This window comes from Anabrus simplex, chromosome 1, assembly GCF_040414725.1.
Source record: "Anabrus simplex isolate iqAnaSimp1 chromosome 1, ASM4041472v1, whole genome shotgun sequence".
Taxonomy (NCBI): Eukaryota; Metazoa; Arthropoda; class Insecta; order Orthoptera; family Tettigoniidae; genus Anabrus; species Anabrus simplex.
In genome coordinates, this window is record NC_090265.1 from 1,030,045,745 (window position 1) to 1,030,060,434 (window position 14,690).

The following is a 14,690-nucleotide window of genomic DNA, read 5'->3' on the forward strand; positions in this document are numbered from 1 at the left end:
CACTTACATTTTACCAATATTGTTAAAATACGATATTCGGGAAGTATCCATACGTTGATAGCTAGCCAGGAACTGCTAAGACAGATATCAGTGCCTCTGGAGGCAACCACGTGGTGTCTCGACTTATCGCGTATTGACTATTGGCTATTGATAGGTTGGCTTCCTGCCAGATAGCCAGCTATCTATCACCGAGACGGGAACATAGCGTAGGTAGTCAGTTTTACGATAATAGCTACTGCTACAGCTTGTCAATGGATTCTGTAATTCTCTTCTGCTGAGATATATGCGCGTTATCCCTCCAGTTATTCATTGAAGTGCTATATGTTTCAGCCTCCAATACAGCAGTAATCATCGTTTCCTAGAAGGAAACAATAATACATGGCCTGCCTGATCTCTAGGACTGCAAGTATAATATTGTACAAATGTGAAATTGCAACCCAATGAATACTGAAGTGGTCTGACCTTTGATAATGCCTATCAACAATTGTCTGCTTCATGACATTCCTTAACTCTTACCGGTATTACTTAAACACGCCACTGGAGTCAGTTCAACTAGTGGTATTGAGGTAGCTTGAAGTTACCGAACTTTTTTTCGTTGATAAATGAATAACATTATCGGTACACTTTCTTTCGTGTGAGTAAAGTCTCTTCTGCGACAGGAACTCTTGAAGTCTTCTTGATATATTTGTAAAACCGACACAGGCGTAAACTTTGAAACTGGAAGCTTTTTACTAATTGGGATTTGATAGCTACTGCTATCTGCCATCTTCATCAACAGATTCCTGGATCAGAAACACCCGATGTCTTGTTTCAATTACGAATATTGCAATACCACATGTTAATAAGCGTTCCGAAGGGATTGCTGGTGCTTATTTAACACCTAAACAACTATAGTGAAATTCTGTATCACTTTGCAGGCGAAGTTCACGTTCATGTGCTCAATTTGATTATAATTTCTTACAGAGGTGTATTTGTCTTCATATTGCATGATATCCTGAAGGAAGAAAGAGAAATTTGCGAAAATAATAATAATAATAATAATAATAATAATAATAATAATAATAATAATAATAATAATAATAATAATGCTGTGTGGCAGCGACCGAAATCAAGGAGTTGTCAACACATGGCAAAATTCCGTCTTAGTTACGTTTCCTAGTCGCATGGACATCCAGCTACTGTAGTGAACTCAGTCAGTGCTCCTATTAGCAAAGCCAAGGACACTTTGTACAAGGATTCGAATTACGGAAGATACAATATTATCGCGTGTCCATATATTGTATTCATCAACATTCCTTTAGATGCGATATGAAGGACATTACGTCGTTAGAAGGCAATGGAATTTGACCGATCTCTCCACATTGTGCCAGAATCTTCAGCACCGACTACAGGCTGCGAATCTTGAAGGCTTGGGAGAAAGAAGACGAGCTGCTCGGCTAAGTGATATGTTCCGAGCGGTCAGCAGAGAGATGGCGTGGAATGACATTAGTAGACGAATAAGTTTGAATGGCGTCTTTAAAAGTAGGAAAGATCACATTATGAAGATAAAGTTGGAATTCAAGAGGACAAATGGGGGCAAATATTCGCTTATAGGAAGGGGATTAGGGATTGGAATAATTTACCATGTGAGTTGCTCATTTCCTTGCAATCATTTAAGAAAAGCTAGGAAAACAACAAATAGGGAATCTGCCACCTGGGCGACTACCCTAAATGCAGATCAGGATTGATTGATTGATTGATTGATTGATTGATTGATTGATTGATTGATTGATTGATTGATTGATTGATTGATTGGCATTTCTATCTGAAGGTGTACACTGGATATAAATTCATTGATAATAACGCTATCACTGCGTAAGATTTAGAATCATTGTTTCTGACCGGGAGAGTTAGTTGTGTGGTTAGGGGCGCGCAGCTCTGAACTTGCATCCGGGAGATAGTAGGTTCAAACCTCACTGTCGGCAGCCCTGAAGATGGTTTTCATGGTTTCCTATTTTTACATCAGGCCTTAATTAAGGCCACGGCCGATTCCTTTCCACTCCTAGGCCTTTCCTATCCTATCGTCGCCATAAGACCTATCTGTGTCGGTGCGACGTAAAGCAATTTGTAAAAAAAAAAAAAAGATTTTTCTGAAAAATGTAACAATTAACACATAAAATACTATTGTTTTATGTCTTCTTATTCAATCGATAATTAGCGCCTCTTTGAATATGATTTAGAAATGAAATATGTTTTTTCTTGATATACTCTATCAGTCGAATGTTTTCGCTCACCTAAAAATACGGAATTATGCACAAAGAGGATAGTCTAATTTTCAACCACTTAACCTTGTACGATGTAAGAAAAATAAGCAGAGGGGAGGAGAAAGTATCCCTATTTCGTATTTGGCCCTGCATTATTATAAGCATTTTGTTCTCCTTCGCAGCAACAGCCATCGAACACTCTCCTGTGTTCGAATCTATCCTAGTCTTTCAGTTGTTGTAGTAGAGGTAGGGCGCATTTGTTTACAGTATTGCACGGTTAATGATATTCTTATTTCAATTTTGTGATGTGTTATTTTTCGAACAACGTTCTTGTACTGCGTGGGTGTTGGGGGATATGGAATAAGAAACATTCTTTTATCGTGCCTCTGTATGAGGACGGATACTTGACGGTAAAAATAGCATCGAAGTATGGAGTAGCCCAATCTGCTGTGGTTTATACACTCCAACTGTTTAATGAGATAATGGTTATGTTCTATTATTTTGGAAACCTGTAAGAACATTTGAGAACATTATTTTCCCACTGAGTTTCAAAGCGCGAATGGAACATTTTGATCCGTAGTGTATCATTGTGATTTGTATCTCTGTTTTGTTTTATTATTTTCTTGTGCATTTTTTATTTATTCTTAATGAAAATGCCCCACGTGTTATCAGATCGGTAACATAAAAAGAAAACGTAAACAAATAAATATTGTAACCGCCCATTGGGACCTTAGCCTGCCATGTCGACTATTTTCCAGCCAGATGACTATCAGATTCTTGAGTAGCACGTGATCAGCGAGACGACTTTGTCAGCCTATTTTTGTCCTTTCTTAACCGTGTCCACTGCCTCTAATTTCAAACAGTCCTTCACTTAGTGTCACGGGACTGGACAAACCCTGGGCCAAAAACTCTACCCCCACCCTTGGCACTACAGCCCTGAAGGGGCTTGGCGTACTAAGTGACCACTGCTCAGCCCGAAGGCCAGCAGATTACGAGCTGTCGTGTGGTCAGCCCGACGAATCCGCTCGACCGTTATTCTTGGATTTCTAAAACGGGGTCGCTATCTCCCCGTCAGATAGCTCCTCATTTCTAATCGAGTAGGCTAAGTGGACCTCGAATCAGCCCTCAGATCCAGGTAAAAGTCCATGACCTGGCCGGGAATCAAACCCGGGCCCTCCGAGTAAGAGACTCGCACGCTACCCTTACACCACGGGACCGGCTCTACCAACAAAACACCCAGCACAAATATCGATCAATGGAATCAGTACGGCTGTAAAATGATCATCGTTTGTATATCCGATATATAACCCTAAAAATGTAATATTTCCACAACACAGTTCCTAAACTCTTGGAATTCGGATCTCAGGGAAAATTTCCGGAGATAATCCCATTCTACAGTGTTCCATCATTCTGAGGGATCTAGATCCGATTAGTTGTATATGAGAAAACGATTGAAAAGATACCCTCAGTACTACCCAGTTGGTAGTACTTATTGTAATATCTTATTTCCATGGAATTGACTGTTGTACTCTTGTTGTTGTTGGGTAATTATGTTTTGTTCTTACTCTTTATCACTCTACTTAGTGTAAGTGATCATTACCACCAGGATATTTCCCAATTGCGATATATTTGCTAATAATAATAAAAAAGAAAGTACTTTTATTAATCAAGCTGTTATTCACTGTTCAAAGAGAATGGATTCAGAATGATGGAATCAGAGATGTTATTAATGCTGTTGTTTTGAGCTGCCAGTATCATCGATGTCAACCACAGATGATGCTGTGATGGGGTTAGGATCTAGAGCGATGTCTTTTTGAGTCAAATTTAGTATGTTCATATCAGATTCAGACCGGGTGATCAAACCACCAGGCACGTGTCAGTAGATTTACCGCCAGTAAAGGAACACCTGTGAGGTAAGATTTCCAGCAGTTCTGCTTCCGAAAACCATAGAAATAAATAATTAGCGGTATGTAAATAGAGTTCTTCTTCTTCTTCTTCTTTTCTACCGCTCTTCCCACACCCGTGGGGTCACGGGTGCGAACTGTATCGCACATGTGGATCTGGTCCTGTTTTACGGCCGGATGCCCTTCCTGACGCCAACGCTATATGGAGGGATGTAATCACTATTGCGTCTTTCTGTGATGGTTGGTAGTGTAGTGTGCTGTGTGTATATGAAGAGGAAAGTGCTGGGACTAACACAAGCACCCAGTCTCCGGGCCAGAGGAATTAATCGGGGGCGAGTAAAATCCCCGACCCAGCCGGGAATCGAACCCGGGACCCTCTGATCCGATGGCCTCAACGCTGACCATTCAGCCAATGAGTCGGGCAAGTATGTAAGTACAGTAACGAACATATACCAAAGAGTAATTAACTTAGCTCCGTAAATGAATAAGCATCTGAGTTTTGTTATACAGTATTTGCATAAGTCAGCAAATGTCTTCTCATATCTTGAAATGAATCTCACTTATTCCAATATGTCCTGGTATGATAATTTTGAGGGGAGAAATATTATTATTATTATTATTATTATTATTATTATTATTATTATTATTATTATTATTATTATTATTATTATTATTATTATTACGACTACTACTAATACTACTGGAAGTAGAAATTTCAGTTTGATTATAACAGAGTAGAAATTAATGTCTATTTTATACTTCTATCCTGGTGAGGGACGATGCACTATTAAATTCCTTCCATGTATCCTTCTCTGAGTGAGAGTCCAGTCACGGTTTCAATCTACTGTATATCTCATTGGAGCGAGCTAATACGCGGATTTAAGTAGCTGCCCTTCTCTGGATAAATTCCCGAGTGGACTGTGTCAAACTGGATGGCAAATATCGATTTCTTTGTTGAGCCGTTCCGCAAAATTTCCATGTGAACACGTACGAACTTAAGTTGTACACATCGAACTGAGTTATATTCCTCACCGAGCTCGATAGCTGCAGTCGCTTAAGTGCGGTCAGTATCCAGTAGTGGGTTCGAGCTCCACTGTCGGCAGCCCTGAAGATGGCTTTCCGTGGTTTTCCAATTTTATACCACGCAAATGCTGGGACTGCACCTTAATTAAGGCCACGGCCACTTCCTCCCTACTCCTGGGCCTTTCCTATCCCATCGTCACCATAAGACCTAACTGTGTCAGTGCGACGTAAAGCATATTCTAAGAAAATGAAACTATGTACTGAGATGGATATAATTATTCCATTATGCATATGTTCGCCTCCGTAGCGTAACGGTTAGTGTTATTAGCTGCCGTCCTCGAGGGCCCGTGTTCGATTCCCGGTACTGCTAGAAATTTATGAAATGCCGGAGGGGCTGGTATATGGTTAAAATAGTACATGCAGCTCACCTCCATTAGGGGTGTGCCTGAAAAGAGCTGCACCACCTCGGGATGAGGAGACGAATTTACTTTGCATTATTTTTTTTATCATAAGAGTCACACTCACACTGAGAACACACTCGTCTTGTATACCTAAATACATTTGTGCTGCAAAACTCTACAAATATACCTATACTGTCTTCCTGAGATTTCTACATCTTCCTCGCTACTGTCCGAACGTTGGTTAAAATTCCCTCCAAGTACTTCTTCAGCAGCAGTAAAGATAATGAAGAAAGTATTGTGTTTAAAATAACGAAGTAGCCGAGAGTGGGCGAGGTTCCAAGAAGATTATTGAGTAGCTCACTGAAGGCTGCGGATAGGAGTTATTCAAGCAGACGAAGTGAGATACTAACAAGGAAGAGTACTAAACTGTTGTCGCGCACGTTTTGAATCTATATATAGACAATATCGGAATATGCATACCATGCGAATGCTGCTGTGGACAAGGAACATATGAGCTACGAGCTGCCAAATATAGACTGTGAGTGCAGATAAAGACAGGAATTTGTCCAAAGGCGGCTGGATATTGAACATGGGCGAGCAAATGCATTAAGTAACGTTTATGTACTGCAAGTAAAATACATTAATTACTCACCCATGGCAGTTCAAGTGAAGTAGACAGAAAGGTCGATATGTCATCCGTGGTCTAAACACAAGCATCTTTCACAGTGAGCACGTCGAATGAAGGCGAGCTGAACACATTCTTTTTCCAAACCACTCTTGAAACAGTATTCGGAAGGTATCTGAAATGATCCTGGATGTTCATCGATGTAACCATATTTGAAGAAAGCAAATCGGATCAATTGTTCCAATCTACTTGCCGAAAATTGGAAGTGCACAAACGATTGAATGCGTACAAATTGTTCTCTTTGTCACACTTTAATGGTGGACGATAACACTAGCGTATCTGTGATGAACCGTACCATACTTCTGAATGGATTAAAAAATAAGACGTCCGCTGCTTTTACTAAGCCAGTACATTTTGCAGGGATCAGCTTCTTTTGAAATTCAACATCTTCTAAAACTGTCTCGTTGTATAGAGCATCGTCATCTTTATTTGCTGTCCAAGAATCAACTAAAAGAAGACTTCGATCTCTGTCATGCAAATCCGGCCATAATACCTCTTCCAGAAATGCTTTCAAATCCTGTTTTGTCATGTTTGGTGATTTGCTAACATATGCTTTCACATTGGGTTCCAAGACAAGAACATACATGTGTGGAAGAAGGGTGCCATCCATTACAATAACAGGCATTATCGTGTGTAAATGGGTGGTTGATTCAACTGGACTCACGATACCATAAACCATCTTTGATCCCTTAACGGCAAGAGTTCTCCCAGAACGTAAATCTTTGCAAAATATTGACTGATCTGCATTAATTATCTGCTCTAGTGTAAAATTATACTCTTCGATGAAACGTCTTACTTCCATAACAAACTCGTCAGCTTTCTCTTCTATATCAGTGGCCTCACCAAGAAATCTGTTGCCATCCTTATGCGTGATGTTGCGAGAAACAATATTCTTTTTTCTCTTGAACCGCTGCAGCCATGATTTGGAATCTTTGAATGTTAAGGTCTTGTTTGGATCAATTTGTGCTTCAAAAGATATCGCCCAGATTCGTAGCGTTCGGTCGTGTATAATTCCGGTTGTTTTCGCATTGCAATGAACTGACCTCGTACCTCGTTATTTATTCCTTCTTGTAGCACTTTTCTTATTCTGCCATGTCGTTTCAACGTCTTTTCGAAGTTTTCAAAACCTATCTTGTTTATTATTTGCCTCATTTGTCCATTATGGTAGTGAATTAGACTCTAGGGGACATGTCTATGGCTACTCCAGGAGGGCACCATTGTGGAGGATAGTTTACTCTTGGCTGCTTCGTCAAGATTTTGTAAGCATCAGTGAAGTAACCTTTAGGAAATTTTATTCCATTCTTCGTTGGTGGTGATGGATAATACGAAGATCCACTGCTCTCGTCACTACCACACAATGCTGGACCGCTTTCTGAAGTCGTCTAACTGTATCATCCCCAAAATCATTTTCAATATTATCTTCATCGGAGACTTCTTCATCTACCATAAGAGTTCTATACCCTTCAACAAGAACGTCTTCATCAAGTAGCTGTTTCCTAATCTGTTCGAAAACTATGCGATCTACCCTACTTGGCTTTTCTTCCGAAATGCTGAAGAAATCCACTAACAACTGGTTTCATTTTGGAACAGTCTATGCATACAACAGGTCACATTCACCTTTAATACGTAACTAACAGACCAGTTCCGCATCTTCTCCTTACTTTGCGCTCCATACTCCCCACCCCTCCTCCTTCCACTTCCAACGGTTCATAGCACGCCAAATTGCACCAAATGTCGTTTCAGATGTTCTTAAACATAAATAAACTGGTCTCGTTCAAAAGTCAGCGACAACAGCTGGTTAGCCATCCTTGTAACCATTTAAATACGAATTGTCAGTATCGAACGAGGAAACTTCTCGTGTGCATTACTGTTTCATATTGAGGGACAACTTGATCATCCTCTACAAATAATTTACTTGCATCACACCTTCAAGAGGGAAGGATTCACATTCTTCGAAAATGTAAGAAGTGCCCTTTTCTGAGAAATACAGGAAATGAAATGTCGTATGGCTTTTAGTGCAGGGACATCCCAGTAAGGGTTCGGCTCGCCAGCTGCAGGTCTTTCTATTTGACGCCCTGAGGATGAAATGACAATGAAGACGACGCATACACCCAGCCCCCGTGCCAGTGGAATCAACCAATTAAGGTTAAAATCCCCGACCAGGCCGGAAATCGAACCCGGGACCCTCTGAACCGAAGGCCAGTACGCTGACCGTTCAGCCAACGAGTCGGGCTACAGGCAAGTGAGGAGGAAGGTGGCTATGAACGGTGAGGAATGATGGGATCTGAGCGTCAAACATAAAGACTGCACGAGGTGAGGTGGATACCACCGGCACTAAAAGCCATACAATAAATAAATAAATAACCATGTAAAATATCTCAGTGAAATATTTTGGTGTTCCGACGTCGTTATCTGTTGACCCTCCCGAGTCGGCTTTTCCCTCGGATTTAGCGAGCTACAGACAGACTCTGGGTAGAGGATACAACTAGGGAGGAGGACCAGTACCTTGCCCAGGCGGCCTCATCTGCTATGTTGAACAGGGGCCTTGCGGGGGATGGGAATATTGGAAGAGATAGACACAGAAGAGGGAAGGAAGCGGCCGTGGCCTTAAGTTAGGTACCATCCCGGCATTTGCCTGGAGGAGAAGTGGGAAACCACGGAAAGCCACTTCCAGGATGGCTGAGGTGGGAATCGAACCCACCTCTACTCTGTTGACCTTCCGAGGCTGAATGGACCCCGTTCTAGCCATCGTACCAGTTTTCAAATTTCGTGGCAGACCCGGGAATCGAACCCGCGGGCGTGGCAGCTAATTACTCTAACCGCTACACTTCAGAGGTGGTCATTTTGGTATTTAGCCGGCAAAATTAATTAAAACTCGGCAATAGTGCTTACAATAGAGGTTCGTTTCTTTGTCTTCAGGTATAATAAAACAGAACATCGAAATTGACAAGCAGGCAGCCTAAATGGCGTCAAATCAAAATGACCGATCACGGTAGCTGAGTTATTATTATTATTATTATTATTATTATTATTATTATTATTATTATTATTATTATTATTATTATTATTATTATTATTATTATTATTTCGTACAGGCTGGCTAGAAACCGGAATATTCAACTCATGCGTCTGGGGTGGGTTTAGATGTTTGCGCATTAATTGCGCGTTCTCTGGCTGTGTCATTTCTTCCTCTTCGTTGTCCAGAGGGTACCTGTGTTTCTTCTTGGTGGTTTATCCTGAAACCCCATTTATTTAAGCATCCTCCTGAGAGATTTTCGGTCTTTTAAGTCTCTTTCTTGACCGTACGGTTAGGAGCGCGCAGCTGTGAGCTCGCATACGGGATACAGTGGGTTCGAACCCCACTGTCGGCAGTCCTGAAGATTTTTTGCGTGGTTTCCCATTTTCGCACCAGGCAAATGCTGGAGCTATACCTTAATTAAGGCCACGGCCGCTGCTTTCCCATTCCTAGACCTTTCCTATCCCATCGTCGCCATAAGACCTATATGTGTCGGTGTGACGTAAATCAAATAGCAAATTAAGTCTCTTTCTATTCCTCCCAGTTGTTTTGCTCGACCGTTCCTCTCTCCAGACGCAGTGTACAAGGAGATTCACGGATGTTAGTGACCTATTATCTATTCTCAAGTGAAATGTGTAGCCCTACCTTTGCTGCTTGTTGTATGAAAACACTGAGTTGTTTAACTGAAGTTTCTATTGAATTAGACAGAAGTGCTAGGTCGTCGGCGAATCCCATGCAATCAACATTCAGTCCATTACGCTTATGTCCTAGAGAGATACCACATGGAATCCCTTGTCTAGCTAACTCCACTCGCCACCCTCTTAATGCCTTTTCCAGTGCACAGTTAAAGAGGAGAGGGAAGAGGCCGTCTCCCTGTCTTACCTCTGCCTTGATTTCAAAACTTTCTGAAAGCATTTCTCTGAACTTCACTCTTGACCTGATGTTATTTCAAGTCTGCTGGGTAAGATCTTCTGATCTAGTCCTAGTTCCTGCAGGATTTTCATGAAAGCAGTTCTGTCAACTGAGTCATACGCCTTATTTCTTCTGTTTCTTCTGCTGATTCTTATTTTTAGACGTTAACGGCCATTAGAGACCACAATAAAGAACATTTACACATTTTACAAGCTTTCTTTGCAGCCCAGTATCGTTGCATTCTCCCTCTGGCAGCCTGTCTCCTTTCTGCTGTCCACCCGCTGTGCTGCTGTTCTTCTTCACGAAAGCCCTTGAAGTTATTGATCTGGTGTCGGTACTTGGTTCTGTTAGGAATGTCTTCACGATCTAGTCAAATCTTTTCAGATCCTTTCTGACCTCCCTGAGCCACTTATCACATATGTTAGGTCTACTACCGAGTATGGTAAAATTTTTCTTAGTCAACCGCTTGTCATTCTTTCTAAATAGGTGGTCATAGAACTTGAGTCTTCGCTTCTTGGTGGATTCCATCAGTCGTTTTCCGATATAGTTCCTCTTGTCCTCGCAACCAGTATTGTCCAGCCACGATACTCCGGCCCACTATCTTTCGAAAGATCTTACTCTCAAACTTCTCAGTTCCTCTCAGACGAGATTTTCCAGTAACTCGGAGGCATTCACTTCCACAGAGACAATTGGGTTTAAGCACTGTGTTGTAATGTCCGAGTTTTGCTTGCAATGAAATTGCCTTTTTCTTGTACAGGTTGTGAGTTCTGCGATACACCGTGGTCATCCTATCTCGCCTACTTCTGTTAGCTTCTTTTTAATTAGATCCCATCTGCACAATCTCACCGAGATATTTAAAGCTGTTAACTCTTTCAATCTTACCATGCCTTGCCTTTACTTGTTGGGGAAATGAGAGGATATTAAGTCAAGTACATTGTTTTTTCAAAGGAGATCCTACGTCCATCCTATTCAGCTTGTTGTTTAAAATATATATCTGTTCTACAGCTGTATCTGGTTTCTAGAAGAAATCGCTGAATTATAAGCAAAAACTAGACATTTGATCTTGAAATTCTTTTTCCCATTCACGGATAACCTTCTCCAACAGGCAGTTAAAGGAAGTTGGTGACATTATTATTATTATTATTATTATTATTATTATTATTATTATTATTATTATTATTATTACTGGATTTAATCAAAATTGTAAAACATATGATACAAGAGTATATACAGCAGATGTTAACTTATATAGATACATTTTAATACCGTCGTACAATATATTACAAAAGATCAAAACACGTATAATGTCGTTGATTGTAGCTTAGTGTCATTTCAACACACTTTAAAAATGGGTTAACTATCTCTGCAATGATACAAATACTGTAATTCCTACATTGTATCTCGCCGAGCTACTAGTACTCAAAGCAATATTGACAATTGTTACTTGGGTTATGATATCTGGGGTTTTATTGACTCAGTACTTCGTCGTATTTGTGAACATTTCATTTCTTACTACAGCAAATACTGCATTGATTTAAGCAATAAACATACAAAGAGACAATTATGTTTGTTATAGTTTCATCAAGAAACCGTTTTCTGATAAATATTCACTTTTACCCGCCTGAAGTAAGTAACCGTCATAATATATTTATATCAGAAGTGTAGTACTGTGACTATTTATTTCATACAATTCTTCTTTTGTAAATTATTTTACATTCGAAAGTTGCGCTAGTGTATTGTAAAATTTATTTATTTAGCTTTTGGTACAAGTTAAGCCGCGCACAGATTTGAAGTGAAAAATGAATAATTTATAAAACAGAATAATATAAAATGTTAAAAAATGGATCACAAAGTAGAAATAGACTTAGATGTGCTCTATAGAGAAAATAGAAAGAAAAATACAAAAAGATAAAAAAACAGAAATGATGCAAAATATAGATAAACACACAAATTAAAAACGTGAACTGAACTAGCATCTCTAGTTGTTGCATGCAGCCACTGAACGTCTTGGAACAAGCGGACAAAGACGAACCTACTGCACTACTTAGACTGACACAAGCAATAACGATAATTAGTGATACCTTCACTGACAGTCTGGGCCTCATCACGTCGAATAATTCATGATATGTGGAATAAAGAAAGGAAACCTGTGTAACATACAAAAATTCAGAAATACCATCGTATTTTGTAAGGCTTGAGAATTAAAAAAAACACTTTGTTTGAGAATTAAAAAAAACACTTTGTTTGACGCAATAACCAGTTTGAAACTATATTTCAAACTTCACCCTTTATTTTCTGCTATCTAATAACGCCATGAATCAAAATACATATTATAAATGGATAATAAATATTCAATATAACATAAACAGTTCAGTTGTGTAACTGTATGGATATAAACATGTCATAATGAAATGTTTACATTGTAGAATGCTCTTCAGTTATAATCCATTACTTTCTGTCACTATAAGATCCTATTCTAGACAGTACGGATGCGGTTAAACTGGTGTTATGTTTTACTTGTCAACAATATGAAGTCAGAAGTAAGAATACATGAAATAATCATGTTCATAATTACTATACACAGCCAAGGTGGAATTCCTGCAATGGACACTCAACATAATGCGTTTGTGTCACTTTTAATTTCATGTATTGTAAATTTTTCTTTTGTGGTCTTCTTTATACATAACTCTTAGAAAATTCCATATATGAGTTATGGCAGAACATACAATTTTCATTATACCAGAAGTTTAAAGTTCTTATTGTCGAACATTAAACTGTGGCATATCAAATGATTATGCAACTGCCTATACAATTTCTTTCATTTCAAAAGTGAAACTAAAATAATATAAATTAAAATAGTAAATTACAATTTGATAGAAAGGTTTAGAGTATAGTTCAGTAATAAAATGAAATACTTCCTAGAAGCATGGCAACCAATATCGGTTTCCCCTATCATTTAAAAGAGGGTTAAGTTCTAAACTAAAACGAATTTCACTTACAATTAATTACAATTAAACCGAGCGAGTTGGCCATGCAGTTACGGGCGTGCCACTGTGAGCTTGCAATCAGGAGACGTGGGTTTGAACTCCACTGTCGGGAGCCCTGAAGATGGTTTTCTGCGGGTTCCCATTTTCACACCAGGGAAGTGCTGGGGCTGTAACTTAATTAAGGCTACAGCCGCTTTCTTCCCACTCCTAGTCCTTTCCTATCCCATAGTCACCATATGACCTATCTGTGTCAGTGCGACGTAAAGCAACTTCTAAGAAAATAAATAAATAAAAATTGCAATGAATTTCAGGATTTTCATGTATCATCAGTCATAAAATTGTACTTCTGTTTCTTTGTTGCAGATTTAGTGGAAGACCTGGAGGATAATACGGGCTCTTTTCTTATTTCAAGAACACAGACAGCTTCATCCACAATTTTAGGTAAGTACGAGTATGATGGAAGGCAACATACACCACTTTAAATAGCAATGAGTTGATATTTTCCTCATTTGGATTTGAAACGCCTTCCTTAGCATGTTTTCATAAGAGAGAAGAGTAAAAGGAAATGAACAACTATGATTTACGAGAAGAAACTGTTTTGACAGCGGGAACAATTGTAGAAATTATATCAGTTTGTTTTCACTTTTAAATTAACATTTTATAATGGAAGTTTTGAAACAATATTTTTCGTTAAAGTTTTGAATGTTTATACCTGAAAATGTAAATATTCTTTAGAGATAGAAGTTTTTGCGATCCCAATGGGAAATACCGTATAATTTTTACATTAAAATGTTACATAACTCTATTACGTACTCTTCGGTCATGAAAACCAAGCAATTTGACTGAGTATGCCATGGATATCTGACAGTAATCTGCATGGGTACTGCATAAAATAATCTTAGGGATATCCGTTTTCGAATTAAAACCTTCTTGTCTCAATTTTCTGCTTACTTGGTCACACTGGCCGGCTCTAACTTTTCTTGAGTGCATTGATCTGTATATTTTAATGTGCTTTCTGAGTGATGTAGACGAGTAGACCGTAAATAAAGTAAATAAGGCTTCACTAACACTATCTTTTGTGGTAACAACAACATGCTCCGATTGCAGGCACTTCTGACGCTTTCTTTCACGACAGCTCCTTCTATACCGTACACGGGTCTCCTGCGACATCACCGACGTGTTGCCGTCCAGCGCCTGTTCGTGCCCTCGTTGTTGGTGTAAATAAAACCCCATGTCAAGCATGTGTGGCCATTTGTACCTGGCGTGTTCCTGTCCAGCGCAATATGTTGGTCATTTTGTGTACATTATTTTGGTGCCAATAAAACCCCATGTCATGCCAAACATGTGTGTCAGTTATTACCTCTATATCTTCAATATTACGTGAAGTATTGCCTCTTCAAGTGTTTACGGATTTTTGGGTTACCCTGTACATTAATCTGAGAAACAATTATAGTTCTAGTATTCACAGAGCTTGAAGGGAATTAATTTGGATTTAGGGGAACCTGAAGCACTAGGTAAA

The 14,690-nt window shown here is 39.4% G+C and overlaps 1 protein-coding gene across 3 annotated transcripts in view; it reads left to right on the plus strand.

The window, feature by feature from the left end:
* LOC136875784 (gamma-aminobutyric acid receptor alpha-like) overlaps positions 1-14,690 on the plus strand; it is a 965,546-nt gene that overhangs the window by 366,492 nt on the left and 584,364 nt on the right. For all 3 annotated transcript variants that reach the window (XM_068228214.1, XM_068228223.1, XM_068228219.1), the window contains exon 2: positions 13,535-13,612. The gene's annotated coding sequence lies outside the window, so the exon portion shown is untranslated. The remainder of the gene's footprint in view (positions 1-13,534; positions 13,613-14,690) is intronic.